Source organism: Dipteris shenzhenensis, chromosome 27 (assembly GCF_047967505.1).
Source record: "Dipteris shenzhenensis isolate YYH24624 ecotype China chromosome 27, Dip_SZ_1.0, whole genome shotgun sequence".
In the NCBI taxonomy this organism is placed as follows: Eukaryota; Viridiplantae; Streptophyta; class Polypodiopsida; order Gleicheniales; family Dipteridaceae; genus Dipteris; species Dipteris shenzhenensis.
This window is the reverse complement of record NC_141622.1, coordinates 31,715,393-31,730,303: the sequence shown is the minus strand read 5'-3', so window position 1 is coordinate 31,730,303 and position 14,911 is coordinate 31,715,393.

Sequence of the window (14,911 nt, the reverse complement as noted above, 5' to 3'; positions counted from 1 at the left end):
CCTTGGCATCCCATCATGTACCGAATCTCCAAGTGCATGGTTATCAAATCTTTCAAGATTTCTCAAACACAAAGCCAATGAACCGATTGTGAAGTTAGGATCCGACGGCCACAAGGATAAAGAAAAGTGACCATAACATCCTTGACCATGTCCATGTGTTATCATGCAAGGCAAAGCCACTGGGAACTGAAAGGATTTGTCTGTGTTCTTTGAACGATTGCATAATCTAGGGATGGCTATCTTCTTTTGGTCCATCTTATCATGGATAATGCACAAGTATGTTTGAGGATACAGTTTAGAAAATCTGTGCCAAGTGTAGTACACATTTCTATAACTTTTTTGTTGTAACATGTGCTTTCGTCTATCTTCCATCAACTTATTACATTCATTTTGGCATTTTGTCACTGCAAGCTGAGCCTTGATTGCACTACATAAACCACACTTAGAGAATTCACTTGTTTTTGACAAAGTTACATGCTTGAATTCAGAGTTCCATATGCGGTTGAACGTGGAAGTTGACATCTCCTTACAACCCAAACTATGCTTTAATTGCATGTTAATCTCATAGAGAATATCAACCTACTTGTATACATCTGGTATCACCAATTGTGTTTCCCTTAATCCATCCTGAAGTGTTCTACTTTTGTGTGGCATATGCTTAAGAGGGAAAAGGGTAGAGAGGGAGTACAAGAGCTAGGAGAAGGGTGAGGAGTGGAAAATAGAGTGGGAGGTTGCTTGAAATAGGTGGGAGGTCATCAAAAATAGGTGGGAGGAGATATTGGCTTGCTTACTTGAGAGATTAGAGAATAGGATGAAGAAAACGCCGCGCGATTAGAGTTTCGGGTTTTAACCCACAACGTCGCTATATAGCGACGCTTATCCATCACTATATAACGACATTTTTAATTCAAAACGTCGCTATATAGTGAAGAAACAGAGCAAAAAGGTTGCTATATAGCGACACTTACAGTCACTTTTTGTTGTAACATCAAAAGAAGCTCAAACATGCTATTTTATAACTGTTAATATCTCTTCTTCATGCTTATGTTGTGATTTTATAAGTATAGATGGAAGGGATGAGTGGAAGCTCGTCCGATGATGCACCAATGCCCGGGAGCACGAAGAGGCTTACGGAGAGGTTATGAGGTTATACTGTCATTGAACTCATTGCAAGAGAGAAGTACGACATCAACGTCGTATTATCATGCACCACTTGCAGATGTATGGGGAGGAGCCGGAACCAGTACCCCCCATTGGTGTTGCACATGTTGATGGACCATCGGTAAGTCAAAGCTATTTAAGTTCGCAATCTTATTGTGAAATCTTAAAACAGGATGAGGAGGGTGATGAGGGTACACATATACCTTCTCATTTTCAGCAAGACTATAGTCTCCCGGATGACGACGAGGGTATGGTCGACATGATGGATTCCATTTTTAGGGGCACTACATCCTACGTACATGTGATGTCAGCATCTGAGGTCAAAATGCGAGAGTTGCAATCAACACAATTGTACGAGGGTGCTAGGATATCTAAACTACGTGCTTGTCTCTCAATCTTGAATCTACAAGTACAGTATGGGTGGTCGAATACAAGTGTCTCGGCCTTAATGAGGCTAGCTCTTGCATTAATTTGACTCATTATTTGGATATTGTTTGTTTTGAGAATCATCATTTGGATAGTGTCTTTGTCATAGGTTGCTCTAGAAGATGTTGCCTGCACCAAATACCATGCCCGCATCAAGAGATGAAGCGAAAAAGATGCTAACAATGGTGGGTATGGATTATGATACCATCCATGCTTGCCGTAATGATTGTATTCTCTTTCGTCGTGAGCATGGAGATTTGGCTAGTTGTCCAAAGTGTGGGGAACAACGATATAGAGATGACTTGCAGGGTGAGCGGATACCGGTAAAGGTCTTGAGACACTTTCCCATCATTGCAAGAATACAACACATGTTCCGATGCAAATCCATAGCAGAGTTGATGACATGGCATGCATCTCATCGGTCCACTGATGACACATTGAGGATTCCCGCAGATTGTGCAGCTTGGAAGCACATAGATAATCAGTGGCCAGACTTTGCGAGGGAGCCACGCAACTTACATCTTGGGCTAGCCATGGATGGCGTGAATCCTTTTGGGTTACGCTCGACATCTTGGTCGACATGGCCCATAGTCATGGTAAATTACACGCTTTCCTCCTTGTTTTGCAAACAATATTTAGCCACATAAATATCTCTTATAGGACATCTAGTAACCTTGAGGCTATAAGAACATTAACTTCACCTACCATTCTTGCATCCATCGACTAGGAAATTTACATGGTACAGCCGAAAGGCTTTAAAGAAAACGGCAAAGAGAATTTGGTTTCCAAGCTGAAAAAGAGTCTCTATGGCCTTAAGCAAGCGCCTAGAGAATGGTATCAGAGGTTTGATGCTTTCATTTGGTCCTAGGGTTTCATAAAAAGTGAGATTGATCAGTGCCTCTACACTAAAATGGCTAAGGATTGTAGCCTAATACTTCTGGCACTGTATGTGGATAGTCGAAAGTCCAAAAGGGTTCGTCAGATCCCAGATGCTATGATGCTATTGACTAGCAAGGACACTTATGAGCTAGATGAATTGAAGGCCAAGTTGCATGAGGCCTTTGACATGAAGGCTTTGAGATGTGTAGGTCATATTCTTGGTATGCACATTACGTGTGATGGGAGTGGAAACTCCTTTGGCTTTCACAGAAGGAGTATGTTATGAAAGTGTTGCAATGTTTCAATATGCAAGGGGGGAAGGCAATAAGTACTCCATTGCCTCCATATGTGAAACTGAGTGAGGTAGATAGTGCCAAATTGGATGAGGAGAGGGCCATGATGGCCAAGGTTCCTTATACATCAATGGTTAGGAGTCTTATGTATGCTACGATAGCATGTAGCTCCCCATGCAGGAATATCCATCTGCATAAGCTCCATATCCTCTACTACTAGAAGTCCAAGTACCCTTCTTAGTGTGGTCACCACACCCTTATCTTGGTTGAACCCTTTAGCAACCAAACGGTTGTACTTAGACATATCATCACCTATGACCTTCGTCTTGTAGACCCATTTATATGCCAATGCTTTCTTTCTATGTGGCAAAGAAACTAAGTCCCAAGTCTTATTTTTCATGAGTGAATTCATCTCTGATTGCATCTCATACTCCCACTTGCATTGATCCTCATGCATCATAACCTTTTTGTAGTAAGAAGGCTTCCCGTAATCAGTAATAATCACATAGTCTACCCCTGGAACAAACCTATCAGGCAATCTGGACACTCTAGTTGATCTTCTCAAGGGCATTTTAGCATGTTGTCCTGTCTGCACATCAGCCACATCAGGCTCATCATTTTCACCAATAGATGATCCATCATCTGCCCTTGATTGTGTACCTGGTGGCACCATTTCTTGCACATTCGGTGCATGGACAACTTGTTGTCTATCAACATATGTAGGTGGATTCACATCCTAGAAAGCGATTCTCCTCATTTTCACATCCCTCATGGGTGTCTTATGCATCTTCTTCTCATTGAAGACCACATCATGGCTTCGTATGACCTTCTTTGCTTCTGGATCCTAGAGATGATAGCCCCTCTCCACTTTCACCATAACCGAGAAAGATGCATTTCCTAGACTTAGGATCTAGCTTCTTCCGAAGCTCTGTTGGCACATGTGCATATTCCTCACACCCAAATATACACAAATGAGAGTAAGAGGGCTTCTTGCCACTCCATGCGTCTTCAGGAATACCACCATCCAAACTCTTACTAGGTGATCTATTGACAGCATGCACGATAGTCTTCATTGCCTCAGGCCCAAAACCACCAGAAAGACTTGCATTGGAAAGCATACATTGCAACCTTTCCTGAATGGTGTGGTTCATTTATTCTATAGCTAGATTTTGTTCTAAAGTATGAGGGGATGTGAACTCCCTCTTGATCCCATGTGTATCATAGAAATTCTGAACATCATGAGAGAGAGAGATTCTCCACCATGTCCCTAGAGAGCATGTGGAGTACCTAGTTTCCACTCCAGGATCACGTAGAAAAGGGAGCAAGTACAATGTTGTGGTTTCAGTGTTTCCATCATGCACATGTCTGGACTTTATGGGCCATTCTCAAGGGCAAAACAGATATATCCCATGCAAACATCTGTATTACATTTATATGCAATACTTGGGTCTAGATGAGAAGATACACATGTTCATTCACCAATCTGCACTAAGTAGGCAAGAACTCTACCAAGCTCTACCTGCTTGCTAAGAAGGGCGTTTATCTCTACTTGTGGTTATATTAAAGGAACTTGCATAGGTGCATACAAATATTGTATGACCATTGTGGCTTGTGTTGACTTTTTGGGTGCATTTTGATAGTCATTTGCTTGACACAATATAGCTATATGTATGTAAACAGTATTTTGTTGCCCACAGCTTCTTTAAGAGTTGTGTATGAACAATGTATTACTCACCACACTATAGTTTTCGGTGACCTTTTGGTGTGTTTGAATGGTCCTTTTATAGAAATCTATCCATGTCTCTCAATTCAATCTTCCTGAGATTCTAGACCATTTGACTATAAATTGTTTGGAAGAAATATTATTTTTACTTTATTTTTTTGCACATGATGTTTATTGAAAAAATATATATATTGAAGGTATCAAATTAGACTTAACTAAAGGTCCACTGCTCAGATCGCTCGTATGTTTTTGCTCGGAAAATGATCGTCCCCGCACTTAAACATGTATAAAAGTTGACTAATGTGTTTGCATCCACTTTTGTGGGAGTTATTTTCAAATGTGTTGTTGGAGAACCAAGTGTAGTCCATAGATTCCTTGCTTTCATTAGGATTTCTGATGTCGAGGATATCTTACATTTTGCAAAAATATCACAATTCAGTCTTTCAGACTCAATCAAATATTTTTTTTTATGCTTAAAAATGCATATTGTAGCCATATAAAATTTGAAGGGAAGAACCTTTGACATTTGCTCTACAGTGAGCCTTCTTGAGTCCCTTGCTTGTCTAGCAAGTTCATTACAGACATATGCATAATGCTAACCATCAATGGACTCAAATTTACAATGGAGGAAGAAATTTATCTTTGCCTCTTTCAAAAATTTCTCGGATTTTGCCTCTTCACCCTGTTCATGCAGAATTTGTCGAAGGCTTTGTGTGAAGAATTTGCTGAAAGTCTCCTCAAAATGGATAGGTCCTTCAAACGTAACTCCATTGTCATGGCTACCTACATTTGGATAGAACATAATTAGACATAAGACCACATTAGAGACCATGGGTTTCTTGCCATCCACAAAATCCTTGAATATTTGCATCGCATAAGATATATCAAGATTCCTATTATTGGTAAAAATAGATGCTAGCTCCACATCTCGAGCATTCACAGCATAGGGCTTTTATCCCAATATATATCTGACATCATCTACTGCGATCGTCTCATTGAGATACAGATTGAGATTCTTTATTGACATGAGCTCATCTTGATCTTCCTCAAACTCTTGATGTGACTTTTCTTCTTCTATATTTTCTCTGTCCTCCTCTTTCTCTTTACTTGAAGTTTCTAAGCGAAGGAACGTTGCCTTTTTCTCAAAGTAGCCTTTGGAATTGTGTCCTCTTTATCTTTTACTTGTACTTTATGAACAAAGGAACACTATCTTTTTGTAAAGTATCCTTTGGAGCTGTGGCTCTTGCAGTACTAATTTTTTATATTTTGCATCTTTCTTTTCCTTTGATACGTTGCACCAAAGTGGCCATGGCTCATCCTTTCTCTTCCTCTATCTTTTGTATTTCTTTAGGCTGCAATGGTTGTGTCGCTTCTCCATTTTTCAATTGGAACTTAGCATCTGCTTCTTTTTCTATCTCAAAGAGTTTGCGTGTAGACCCTTGATGTGGGGCTCCTTGTTTAGGCTGCTTTTGAGCCAAACTAGGAGCTCTCTCATCCTACTTGTCTCCTCTTTGTTTCTAACCAAACTAGCATCCACCTGATCCTGCTTGTGCCCTCCTTGCTCTTGACTGAGTTCATGGTCTATCTTGAGTGATGATGTCTTAAAGTACTCAACCATAATCTTTTTTTTTTGGGGCAGAAAAAAGTAGTGTATATTTTTAAATCATGTCATACATCCAAAAAAGGGTAGAGCTAGAAATGTTTGTTGTGGCTAGTATAGCCCTTACATCTTGAAAATAATCAAAAGTATAAACTCCTACAGCAAACATCTCAAGGATGAAATGAAAAGCTGAAGGTATCTTCCTGAGCGTCTGATGTAGCAACAGCAGAGGTGTCTAAAGAGTGACCCTAACCGTGAAGCATCAATAGACATAGGAGTGTCCTGTGCAGAAGAGCAAGTGCCATGGATCTGCATTTTGTCACCTAGAGAGGCAACTTGGGTTTGTTTAAAAGGGGAATTGATGGAGAGGATTCCAAAGTTAGAGGTGACCTGAGTAGAACTAGCAGTAGCAAAGTTAGAACCAATAACAACAAAAGTAGTGGGGACTTTACTTGTAGAAGCTTGAGGTGTTAAGCCTAGGGAGGAAGGAAGGAGTTCACCAGTTGAAGCAAATCTTCTTTGAAGAAAGGGAGGAATCTTTGCATGCTCATCTGAGATAAAATAGGAAAGCTTGTGCATGGCAATATCTACATTTATTCTTTGGTGCTCAAGATTGTATGCACTAATGATGAAGTCAATTCTCCTTTTTTCATGTTCCACCATGCAACAAACATAGCATCAGTAGCAAAATCTTTATGGTTAAATTGGAAATTATTTCTAGATATCCATATGAACCAGAGTGCATGGGCTCTGATGATAACATGCCTTATCTTGCAAGCATCACCTAATAGAATGGCTTTCCAATTAATAGGTTCACCACATTCCATATGGATATATTTCCATACTTTCCTGGCCTGAGGGCATGCAACAAACAAGTGAAATATATCTTCAACAAGGTTATGCATCTCATACATTTGCCATCCCCTTTGCCAACAATAACCATAATCTTTTGATGCAACCTACTTGCCTCTACATTCGAAAATGTACTCCATTCATCCATGAGAGCTTGTAATGGAGTTTGTAATTTTGCAAAGTTTGATGGTGGCATGGGTGGCATTGCAAACCTTTTAGACCTCTTGACAAGATAAAATGATAACCCCCAATACTAGGTTGTGAACACTTCATAAAAATATCAAAGTATGGGCTGTTTGGTTCCATAGTAATTCCCACAACCATGCTAGAAGTTATATCTTTCTTAGAGAAGCTTGCATTCCATGGCTCCTCATTTTGCTCCATATCTTTTCTTGCATCATCAGATGTAGCACAGTTTTTCTTTGAATGAGAAACCAAACTTTTCTTCCCATGTGCATGTGAGTCCACTCCCCTTCAAAGTTACCAGGGGAATACTCTTTCCCATTGAAATGTAAGGTGGTGCTAGAGACAAAATCTCTAATCTCTTGAGAGTGCTCCATAATAGTAGAAAACCCTACATGAAAAATAAATCACAAGACTTTAGAAACAATGTTTCAATAAAATAGCCAATAAGGCATTAAAGTACAAACTGAAAGAAAATATATTTTGCCCATCATACTGTAATGTGCCCAAGATGCATTTTTCCCATCATGCAGTAATGTGTCCAAGCTAAAAGACAATGCATTTTTCCCATAATACTGTAATGTGCCAAAGCTGAAAGACAATGCACTTTTCCTATCATACTGTAATGTGCCCAAGCTGTAATGTGTCCCCACTCATACAATTAAGTGTGTGTCCATTTGACAAAATCTTTGAATGGATGATCAAAAATAGCCCCAAAGGCTTTACAAGGCTCAATATATGTACATAAATTAAAAAATAATACCCAATAAGGCTTTACAATGAGATGAACAAAAATAAAACTATGATCCATCATTAACAATTACATTGTGTCCACTGAAACTCTGCCCACTAAAATTTTGACTCTAATGTGTCCTCTGTCATCTGAAACTCTGCCCACTAAAACTCTGATGTGCTCATAGGGTTGTGTTATGAGTGTGAAATCACATGTGAATGTAGGACTGACGCCGATTAGGAACTAGTGAGAAAATTTTTAGCATTACCTTGATTGGTTGTTTAGGAGTTCTCTCCTCTATGGATAAACTAACCTATGCTAATCTAAGTTATACCAACCATCGAATCGAAGAAAATGCAAGAAATAATTTCTTTTTCATATTCATTTTAATAGGTTACTTGCAAGACAAGAGTTATAAACAAAATTTAATTCTTTTCACATATAATTAAAGTATATTTAATTTAGCAAAATATTTTAAACTAAATTAAATATACATTTAATGTAAAATGAATTAAAAATTAAAGATTAAATAAAAATTGCAAACTTAGGAAATAGAGAGTATTTAAACACATAAATTATAAACTAAGATAAAATAAATAAAAATAAAATGATGAAATGATAGACATTAAAAAAATCTTTCATTTTTTTTCTCATATATATATACACATATATACATGTATATATATATATATATATATATACATATATACATATATATGTATATATGTATACATATATACATATATATGTATATATGTATATATGTATATACGTATATACATATAGATATATATATATAACATATATACGTATATACATATAGATATATATATATATATATATACATATATATGTATATATGTATATATATGTATATATGTATATATGTATATATATGTATATATGTATATATATGTATATATGTATATATGTATATATACATATATACATATATATACATATATACATATATACATATATATATATATATATATATACATATATACATATATATATATATATATATATAATGTTTGATTCTTCACATATAATTAAAGTATATTCAACTTAGCAAAATATTTAAACTAAATTAAATATACTTTAAATATACATTTAATGTAAAATGTATTAAAAATTAAAGATTAAATAAAAATTACAAACTCATGAAATAGAGAGTATGTAAACACATAAATTATAAACTAAAGTAAAATAAATAAAATTAAAATGACAAATGATAGACATAAAAAAATCCTTCATTTTTTTCCTCTTGTATATATATATATATATTCATATATATATATATATATGCATATATATATATATATAGCAAAACATATTTAACTAAATGAAATATACATTTAATGTAAAATGAATTTAAAAATAAATACATTGTCTAAGATAAACTTAAATTAAAAAATAGAAAAAATTATATATTAAATTCATTAATTTTGATTTAAATAAAACATGATATACAAACTAATGAAATTAAAATTATGAAATGGTAGATCTGCCTCTCCACTTCTTTCCTTTCACTATTCTTAAATTCATTTTCCTTTCCTTTCACTAGCCTTTTTCCTTTTCCTTTCCTTTCACCCTTCTCTCTCTCTTTCATACTAAGCACAATTATTGTTCTTGAGCTGCCTGTAGTACCTGTCATTGTGTAAAGAATGAGGGAGAGAGATAGGAGACTCAAGTTCAGCTTTCTTCACAACACACAAAAGAGAGAGAGGACACAAGGTTGGAGGGTGAAGCCTTTCTTCACTTTTGCACACAACAACGATACAATAGAAGGGGGAAATACCCTATATGTCAAACCTAGAATACGTGGTTCATATGTGAACCCAAACCAAAAACATACGTGGTAGTCTAACTACACCACGAGTACAACTAACATAGGCGGTGACATAAATGATAGTCATCTAGGAGATGTATCGGGGGTAGAGCTTGATATCTCAACACTCCCCCTCAAGCTCAAAAATCCATCTCACGTACACCAAGCAAGCTCCTAAATCTACGAAGCTTCTCGGTACCCAATGCCTTCGTAAAAATATCAGCCACCTGCTCCTCAGTGCTGACATAGACAAGATCAATCTCACCAGCTAGAACCTTCTCTCTCACAAAGTGATAATGCACCTCAATGTGCTTCGTTCTAGCATGATAAACTGGATTATTAGCAAGCATGATGCTGCTAATGTTGTCACAATGAATGACAACTGCTGCATGAATTGACTGTCCCATATCTGCAAGTAGCTTCCGTAACCAAGCTACCTCACATGCAGCCATTGCTACACCCCTGTACTCAGCCTCTGTGCTCGACAAGGCAACTGTTGGCTGCTTCTTGCTGCTCCAACTGATGGCACCACTCCCAAGAGAAAACATAGAACCACTAGTAGATCTCCTGTCTGAGACACTACCAGCCCAGTCAGCATCTGTGTATCCATGTACCTGTAATGCACACCCAGCTTCATAAAACAGTCCATAATGCAATGTGGACTTCACATACCGCAGTATGCACCTAGCCGCATCCAAATGTGGCTTCCTCGGTGCCTGCATAAACTGACTCACCAGCCCCATAGCATAGCTCAAATCTGGTCTAGTTATAGTCATGTAAATCAAGCTACCTACTATGCGCTTGTACATAGTAATATCTTCAAGAAGCTCACCTGTCTCTGCATTGAGCTTCACATTCTGCTCCAATGGAACAGAGATAGGCTTACAGCCTGTCATCCCATATTTGGACAGCATGTCCAAACCGTATTGCCTTTGCAACAGCCATATCCCACTCGGAGATCTAATAACCTCAATGCCCAAGAAGTAACGCAGCTCTCCCAAATCCTTCATCTCAAATTTTTGCTTCAACAGCAGCTTCACTTCATTAATGTCTGCATCACTATCACCTGTAACAATCAAGTCATCAACATAGATGACTATAAGCACAATCCCTCTGTTTGTCCTTTTCACATAAAGTGAAAAATCTGAATTGGAGATCTGAAATCCAATAGTGACAAGATATTGCCCTATCTTGTCTGACCATGCCCTCGGCGCCTGTTTTAAGCCATACAAGGCTTTGCACAACCTGCATACAAAATCGGGATGTGAATTATCCTCATAACCTTCTGGCTGCATCATATAAACCTCTTCCTGCAAATCACCATGCAAGAAGGCATTTTTCACATCCATCTGATGCAAAGACCATCCCTTTGCAGCAGCCATAGCAATTACTGCTCTCACGGTTGCCATCCTTGCAACTGGGCTGAAAGTTTCCTCATAGTCAATTCCATATGTCTGTGCAAAACCTTTGGCAACCAATCTTGACCATATAAGCATAGTGATGTGCTGTATACCCATCATATCTTAGCCTGTCAACTGGATACTTAATACGAGTGGACCTCCGTACAACTGGATCAGTTGCAGGAGTCTTTAAATCATGCCTGCTTTTCCTTGCACCAGGTGTAACAACAGAAGGAATCCCAAGTTCCTCATCAAGGCTCATTTCAGAGCCACTTGACTCTCCATCAACATGAGAGCTACCAGCAGACACATCAAACACTGGAGCATGGTCCACTTTTTCTTTTCCCTTATGTGATACCTGCACAACACTATCAGGGCTGCCATGTGACGATTCACTAGATCTCAATCTCCCTGTCCATGCATTAGATCCACTAGTAGAGGACTCTCTGGGTCCACTCAAGGCTTGAGATTGCTGCTCTGCATTTATTGCAGCATTCCCATTTCCTGCATCTGCATCTCCTACCATAACAGTTGGTGCATACCAGCTGCTCATTTCATCAAAAACAACATCTCTGCTCACTTGCATTTTGCGGGTGGAAGGGTTATAACAGCGATACCCTTTCTGGTGCTGAGCATATCCAATAAAGATGCATTTTTCTGCCTTTGGATCCAGCTTTGTTCTCTTCTCATCAGGAACATGAACATAAGCTATGCAACCAAATACCTTCAAGTGAGAAATATCTGGTTTTTGGCCTGTATACATTTCTTCAGGCGTCATGCCATGGACAGCTGCAGTGGGGGTTCTGTTCATAATATAAACAGCAGTTGCTACTGCTTCAGCCCAAAAATAATCAGGCATGTTTTTCTCATTTAGGATCGCCCGTCCTACTTCTGCAATATGCCTGTTCTTCCTTTCTGCAACCCCATTCTGCTGAGGGGTAGACCTGCATGAGTACTTCCTTTGAATTCCCTGTTCTTTCAGATATTCACTAAATTCTTCTGAAAAGTACTCTCCCCCTCCATCAGATCTTAGCACTTTAATATGCACACCTTTCTCTTTTTCAACCATGGCCTTAAAAGCTTTGAAATGGCTGAACACTTCACTTTTGTGCTTCATAAAATAAATCCACACCTTCCTAGTGTAGTCATCAATAAACGTCACATAATAATGGCATCCACCAATAGAAGCAGCTTTGGTTGTCCAAACATCTGAATGGATCACTTCCAAAGGTCTTCTGCTCACCTTAGCATTTTTGGGAAATGCATGTCTGGCCTGCTTACCCATTTGGCATGCTTCACATACCTTTTGCATTCCCTCAACTCTGAATTTAGGCAAACCTGCAACAATGTTTTTCGTTTGCATAGATTTCAGCCTTTGTATATTCACATGCCCAATGCGCTTGTGCCATATCTCAATATCTGCAATGACACCTCTCCCATGCGCAAACATAGCAGCTTTTACCTCAGGCATATCAACATCCAAGGTGAACATTCTGCCATTTTTATTGCCTTTCGCAACCAAGCGGCACTTATTTTTCAAGTCCTCAACAAAACATCCATCAGGATTAAATCTAACCTGCAGACCTTGCTCAACCATCTGGCCAACTGAAACCAGGTTCTTAGTGATTTTTGGAACATGAAGTACATCTGCCAAGTACTTCGTTTTGCCATCCTGCATAGCCAATGGCACTTTACCAACCTGCATAATTGGGTGCGTAGTATCATCACCTGTTTCAACATAACCTGGCTTATCCAAATTTCTAACATCATGAAACCACTCACCATGACTGGTCATGTGGTTAGAGGCACCTGAATCAACATACCAAACATCATTACAAGCTGCAGCATCTCCTGACATGGAGTTAACCATATGCTGCATCACAAAAAGGTGCTCATTTCTGTCGTCACCATGCCCACTTGATGATGCATAGTTGCTTTGCTGCAACTTCCCACTTTTGATGTCATTCTGTTTTTTATAGCATGTATTCTCCTTGTGTCCAGGCTTTCCACAATAATAGCATTCTGTGCTGCTATTTACTTGCTGGTTCCTTTGCCATGAACCACGGCCTCTTTGGCTCCCCCTGCCTCTAGAACTACCACGTCCTCCTCCATAGGACTGGTTTTCCTGTTGTTGCTGTTGGTTCTGATTTCCTGCACGGCCACCAAAACGGCCTCTTCCTCTACCCCTGCCTCTACCTGTATTCGAGTAGAAAGCAGTCTCTTGAGAAGTTGAGGTGGCTGAACCACCATTCCTTTGCTCTTCACTCAGCAAGAGAGCAATAAGTTCCTGAAAATCAGGAAATGTTTCACGGACTCCAATGGATGTCCGAAACTGTGCATAATCTTTCCCAAGACCATTCAAGGTCAAAGACACTAAGTCCTCATCATCAACAGGTGCTCCAATGGAGGCAAGAGAATCTGCAAGGCCTTTCACCTTCAAGGAATACTCATTTATATTCAGATTTTTCCTTTGCACATTGTGCAACTCCTGCTTTAGCTGCATCTTTCGTGCTTTGGTATTTGTGCTATACAGCTTCACCAATGTGTCCCATGCCTCCTTAGGCGTCTCTACATCCTGTATATGCACAATCATAGAATCTGAAATGCTAACAGACAGCCAATACAGGCATTTTCTGGCTTTTTCATGCCATTCTTTAAAGGCCTTCAATTCAGCAGGAGTAGGAGCAGCACCCAAAACTGGTTCTGTAGTTTCACCACTGATGTAATCCCAAACTCCCTTTCCCATAAGGAAGTTTGTCATCCTGAACTTCCATGCTTGGAAGTTGTTCTTGTCAAGCTTCTCACTGACAATGGTAGACAGATTCTCAGACATTTTACAAATCACGAATTGCAACAGCAACCTGTAAACACAGCAAATGCCTCACAAGGGCAAATAGCAAAACTTCTGCAAAAAGCCTCACAGGGGCAGATCTGCAACACTGACGAAAGTGGTATTTCACCACACAGTCACTTCCTAGTGACGATTTTGCATCAACAGGCAACAGGCATGAATCTGCAACTTTCAATATCTCTGCACACAGGCATACGATGCAATTTCTGTGGCACCTTTCCACCGACTAGCCGCGCGGTGGTCGCACAGCAAAAACAGGGCCTTTTTCTGAGTGCCTGCAAAGAACTTGCGCCTTCAAAACGGGCCTCGAAACGGCCTCAAATCAAAAAAATAAAGTCACCAAGGGCTTTGCCCTTACCCGCAGCATATACTGCGCTCTCGCCACACCGCGAAGGGCCTCTCAATCTGAAACAGTGCACTCCTGCACTTCTGGCTGTGCTACCTGCAGAGATTTGCTCCCAAACTCGAAATAGGAAAGCAACACTGGTCCTCTTACCAGGACACCACAAACTTGGCTTGCTTTCTTGAGCTCCTTACCTCGAACAAGGCTCTGATACCATGTAAAGAATGAGGGAGAGAGATAGGAGACTCAAGTTCAGCTTTCTTCACAACACACAAAAGAGAGAGAGGACACAAGGTTGGAGGGTGAAGCCTTTCTTCACTTTTGCACACAACAACGATACAATAGAAGGGGGAAATACCCTATATGTCAAACCTAGAATACGTGGTTCATATGTGAACCCAAACCAAAAACATACGTGGTAGTCTAACTACACCACGAGTACAACTAACATAGGCGGTGACATAAATGATAGTCATCCAGGAGATGTATCGGGGGTAGAGCTTGATATCTCAACACATTGACTGTAGGCTTTTCTGAATATTTAGTAAGTTTCAAACTCTGTTCCATGTGAGTGGCTAAAATCTTGCAATCTGCCATATGAAACTTCTTCAGGAGACTGTCGACATACTTGAGCTA